The 5806-nt window shown below is 44.8% G+C and overlaps 1 pseudogene across 1 annotated transcript; it reads right to left on the bottom strand.

The window, feature by feature from the left end:
• Window positions 1–2815: 2815 nt before the first annotated feature.
• On the bottom strand, window positions 2816–5463 carry LOC105538185 (annotated as a pseudogene). The gene is made up of 4 exons (XR_001005852.1): window positions 5276–5463; window positions 4982–5224; window positions 4611–4879; window positions 2816–3708 (listed from the first exon to the last, which is right to left on the bottom strand). The product of XR_001005852.1 is annotated as a U8 snoRNA-decapping enzyme-like (transcript).
• Window positions 5464–5806: the final 343 nt, after the last annotated feature.

The raw sequence follows: 5806 nt of genomic DNA, 5'->3' as shown, positions 1-5806 counted from the left end.
ACATGTAATCATCGCACTAGGTACATTTGATAAAATTTAACATCCTTTCATGTTAAAAACTCTCAACACATTAGGCATAGAAGAAATGTACCTCAGCGTAATAAAGGCCATATATGACCCACACACAGCTGACATCATACTCGATGGTAAAAAGTTGAAAGCTTTTCCTCCAAGATCACAAATAAGAGAAGGATGCAACACAGTACTGGAAGTCCTACCCAGAGCAATTACTCAAAAGAAAGAAAAGGCATTCGAATTGGATAAGAAGTTACGTTTTCCCTGTTTGCAGACATGATCTTATATATATAGAAAACCCTAAAGACTGTAGCAAAAAAAAGTTAGAACAAAAAACAAATTCAGTAAAGTTGCAGGAAACAAAGTCAACATACAAAAATCAGTAGCATTTTTGTACAATACAAAACAAACTATCTAAAGGAGAAATTGAGAAAACAATCCCATTTACAATAGCTACCAAAAGATTAAAATGCTTATAAATAAATTTAGTCACACAGATGAAAGACCTCTACACTGAAAACTATAAGACATTGATGAAAGTAATTGAAAGTCAGGTGGGGTGGCTCATGCTTATAATCCCAGCACTCTGGGAGGCCACGGTGGGTGGATCACCTGAGGTCAGAAGTTGGAGACCAGCTAACATGGCGAAACCCCATCTCTAGTAAAAATACAGAAATTAGTTGGGCATGATGGTGCGTGCCTGTAGTTCCAGCTACTCAGGAAGCTGAGGCAGGAGACTTTCTTGAACCTGGGAGGAGGAGGTTGCAGTAAGCTGCGATGGTGCCACTGCACTCCAGCCTGGGTGACAGAGTGAGACTCTGTCTCAAAAAAAAAAAAAGAAAAGGAATTGAAGAAGACACAAATAAATGGCCCAACAAATAAATGAAAACACATCCCTTATTAATGAACTGGAAGAATTTATGTTGTTAAAATGTCCATATTACTCAAAGCAATCTGCAGATTCAATGCAATCCCTATCAAAATTCCACTGACTTTTTTCAAAGAAATAGAAAATTCAAAGATTCATATGAAACTACAAAAAACTTTGAATAGCCAAAAAATCTTAACCAAAACAACAAAGCTAGAGGTATCATATTGCTTGACTTCACAATGTACCACAAAGCTATAGTAACCAAAACAGCATGGTACTGTCATTAAAAACAGACACATAGACCAGTGGAACAGAATAGAGATCCTGGAAATAAATCCACACATTTATGGTCAATTGATTTTCCACAGAGGGTAAGAATACACAATGGGGAAAAGATAATCTCTTCAATAAATGGTGTTGGGACAACTGCATATTTCTGCGCAGAAGAATAAAATTAGAACCTTATCTCATACCATATAAAAAATAAACTCAAAATAGATTAAAAACTTAAATGCAAGACCTGAAACTATAAAACTACAGAAAATGGGGTAAAAGCTTCATGACATTGGTCTGGACAATGATTTTTTTTGGATAAGACTTCAAAAGCACAGGCAACAACAACCAGAATAGACAAATGGTATTACATCAAACTAAAACCTTCTGCACAGCACAGGGAACAGTCAACACAGTAAAGGGACAATCTATAGAATGGGAGAAAATAACTTCAAATCGCACAACTGATGAGAGGTTAATAGCCAAAATATATAAGGAACATGAACAACTCAATAGCAAGGAAACAAATAACCCAATTAAAAATGAGGCAGATGACCTGAATAGACATTTCTCAAAGAAAGACCAATAGGTATATAAAAAATGCTCAACATCACTAATTATTAGGGAAACGAAAATCAAAACCACTATGGGATATCACCCCATACCTGTTAGGATGGCTATGATTTAAAAAGATGAAAGATAAGTATTAGAGAAAATATGAAGAAAAGGGAACACTTACACAATATTGGTGGAAATGTACATTAGTATGATCATCATGGAAAACAGCATGGAGGTATTTAAAAATAAAGAACTACTATATGGTCCAGCAATCCCACTATAGCGTATTTATCCAAAGGAATTGAAGTTAGGATCTGGAGAGTTATCTGCACTCCCATGTTCACTGCAACATTATTCACAATAGCCGAGATGTGGAATCAATGTAAGTGTCCATCAACAGAGAAATGAATAAAGAAAATGTGGTATATATACATAATGGAATACTATTTGGCCTTAAAATAGAAGGAAATCCTGTCATTTGTGACAATATGGATTAACCTAGATGACATGTTAAATAAAATAAGCCAGGTGCAAATACCATATGATCTCACTTATATATGGCATCTAAAAAAGTTAAACACATAGAAACAGAGAGTAAAATAATGGTTCCCAGGCGCTGGGGGTAGGGAACAGTAATTGAGAAGATATTGATCAAAGAATACAAAATTTCAGTTAGGAGAAATAAGTTCAAAAGATCTGTTGCATGAATGGTGACTATAGTTAATAGCTGCATTATATTTGTGAAAATTGCTATGAGTAAGTTTTATGTTCTTACCATGAAAAATGATAAATATGTGAGGTAATGCATATGCTAATTAGCTCAATTTAGCCACGTCACAATGTATACATATTTCAAAGCATCATTTTGTACACAATAAATGTAGGCAATTTTTATTAGTCAATGTTAGAAAATATTTTTTTAAAAACTATGTAGTTTACAAAGCTTAAAATATTTGCTATCTGGCTTTTGAGAAAATGTTTGCCCATCCCTGCCCTGGAGTCTTGGAGAGCAAGGATGGCTTTCTATACCTTTTATAGTACGTGGTATTTAGTAGGTACATATTAAATAGCTGTTGAAAGAAGTGAAGGGCCTCAAGTGGCTGGACAGGTATGAGTCAGTTCTCTTCTGATAGTCCCCGAGTCTACAGCGAACCAAAGATGAAAGCTCTGAAGGAGAGACACCAGTACTCACAGGTCTCACGTCCATGCTCCGTCCAAGGGGACCTAGCTACTTCCTTACCCCTTCTCAGTTTCAGGAGAAGCAAAGTGTTGGAGGTTGGTTAAGACCCTCTCCCACCAATTGCTTTGGTGAACCCTCCAGCAAGGGCATGGCTACTTTCAGGAAAGCAAAGAGGGTCCTCTGCTTCTCTATCCTTCCCAAAAAACATGGGCTGGGCTAGACCCTAAAGAGCAGCCATGGAGGACTGTGGGAAGGACTCACCCTTGCTGTAGAAGCTCTCTGCAAAGCAAGAGGCAGGCTATGGTAAAAAATGCCAATTCCTGCTTAAATTGAGCCTCACAGGTGAAAGATGTCAGGCTGTGTGTGGTCACATTGTACATATGCATGTCTGGGGGTTACCAGGCTGTATGCAAATGCACAAGGAAGAGGTAGGCTCTGAGAACCTGCCAGGGCCCCTGGGATGAGCTGTGGATTTTTGTCCCTGATCCCATGAATTGGAGGGTCCTCTGCTCAAAACATATGATATACATGTCTTCTTTTAATTTGGTATCATCTTTAGGTCCAGAAGAGAAAACATTCCCTTCCTTGTACCAAAGTCCTCATCTCAGGTTCCCTGAGTCCACAGAGGGATGCCTCAGACAAACTGGGATCTGAAGGCCTGAGAAAGACCAGCTTCCACCACTCCCAAGTCATGGAGGGTATCCAGTAACTGCTCCCGGGCAGCACCAATAAAGCAATTCTCTAGAAAGATGGGCAGGCCTCCCATACCATCACGCAGGGTATACAGGGGCACTCGCACCAGGCCCAGCACCTGTAAAAGTAAGGAGACAGGAGACACTGGGACTCCAGGTAGCTCATGTCACTACCTCCATCCTCTCTTTAGCAGATCTTTCTAGAGCAGATGCCTCAACCCTTAATACTCCAGCAGAAACAAGTCCAAGGCTCCTATTTAAAGGAGGCCCAGTGGACCGAACGCTCTGCAAATGACCCAAGACATGCTATCCAGCTCCATCGATGTTAATCCTTATGACATCTGTCCCCCAAAACTCTATTGGCTCCTAACGCCAAAATTCATGCTTAACCCTGCAACAATGGTTCTCAAAATGGGAAACCTAGACCAGCGTTATTAGCATCACTTGGGAACTTTTGAAAAAAACAAATTCTCAGATTTCTGAACCCCTGCCCCCCGGACTTGGGAGTGGTGGAAGCTGGTGCTTTCTCACCCACTACCAGCATTCTGGGAGTAGAATCTAGTCATTTTGTTTTTATAAGCCTCACAGATGATTCTCATACTTGACAAAATTTGAGAACCACCTCCGTATACAATCTGTCTCCCGCCCTGGCCTTAAGTATTAGGGCCATATCTTCTTCCTAAGAAAAACAGAGGCCCAACAATAAGGGACTAGGGTAGATGCCTGGCCATTTACACATTATCAACAGAGAGCAGCTGAGAGATGTGGATAAGTGTATTCTAGAAAAATCTCTCCAGAGCCCAGTAAAGGGCGAGGTGGGTGGAAATCTTCCCGGGAACCTAGGTTGGCAGTACCATTCAATAAGAGAAGACCAAGATCTCAACTCCACCAAGAAAATGGGGAGGAGGGCAAGTTCTGACAGACGGGGACCTCAATCCAAAAAGAGTTTCTGAGGCAAAGGAAGGAAGGGAAGGGAAGGGAAAGGAATAGGATACGGAGCAGGGTCCCAGACTGGTCCCACCTCCAGCCCGTGGTCCTTGGCGCCTGTTGCGCTGGACTCCACAGCCGACTTGGCATAGAAGTCAGAGACTTGGCATAGAAGTGGGCCACAACGCGTGGCCCTGATCCAGCGTGGGAGCTGCGGCAGTCAGGGCGCTCCACACAGAAGGCGGCCGCCGCCTCGCCCAGCTGTTTCAGCAGACCACGGTTCAGCACGTCCTCCAGGCTGCTGTCCTGCGAGTCCACGAATCCGCCAGGGAAGCCCAGGCGCCCATCGAAGCGCATCTGCATCTGCGAGAGGAGGAAGCTGGGACTGGCAGGGACACCCAAGAGTAGCGCCACAGGGAGGGGCAGGGCCATAGTGGAGAGAGGCCGGGCGCACCCCCTCCTCACCAGTATGGCGTAGCGCAGGCGGAGGCGGCCAAAGAGAATCCCAGGGTCAGGCGCGTGCAGGCGAGCGCATAGCAGGCAGGCCTCCAGCCTGGCCCCAGCGCCAGAGCCTCGGCCAGCTCCAGCCTGCCGGCCCTGGCCACGGCCCGACACTGCTCCTCCGCTGTCCCGAAGGCCCACGAGGGCACAAGGGCGGGTCTCACCTCGGACCCATCCGAGAGTGGGCGGTGTCGCAAGGCCCCATCCCTTCAGGGATAACGGGAGGAACCGAGGCACCTCAGGTCTGGGCGCCGCTACCGGTGCGGGAGGCAGCCAATCAGGGCGGGGCTTGCAGACCGGACTGATGTCGAGGACCCAGGAACCTTAGGGAAACCATAAACAGCCTCTGGGTTGGGCTTGCGGCGGGGGGGCGCTGAAGGTATGGCAGCGCCCTGAACCTGGAGCAAGGCTGGTACATAAACGCCTACCTCACCATCTGGAGTCATCTGGAGTGTCCCAGCAGGTGAGGAAGAACTGGGGCGCTCAGTTGAGTGCTGGGAGCCAAAGAAGCAATAAGTACATTTGGCTGGGTGTGGTGGTACACAAAGCACAAGGCCTGGGTGGGCGTTAGGAGGAAATGAGGCAGGGTTGGCCTCAGACACCAAGGCCCATCCTAGGGAAATGGGGATGGAGAGGCGCCATGGTCTAACAACTATCTTGAGTGGTGAAACTGAGGGGACTTGGTGACTGAGTGAATGGGGAAGAGGGAGCGCTGGGCTAGTGGTGGTTCAGAGTTTCCTGGATGTGGTGTCATTTTCTGAGAAGGGGAGAGTAGGAGAAGGGTAAGCA

Source organism: Mandrillus leucophaeus, unplaced genomic scaffold (genome assembly GCF_000951045.1).
Source record: "Mandrillus leucophaeus isolate KB7577 unplaced genomic scaffold, Mleu.le_1.0 Scaffold186, whole genome shotgun sequence".
NCBI lineage: Eukaryota > Metazoa > Chordata > Mammalia > Primates > Cercopithecidae > Mandrillus > Mandrillus leucophaeus.
The sequence above is the reverse complement of the archived record's forward strand: the minus strand, read 5'-3'. Positions and strand labels throughout refer to the sequence as shown.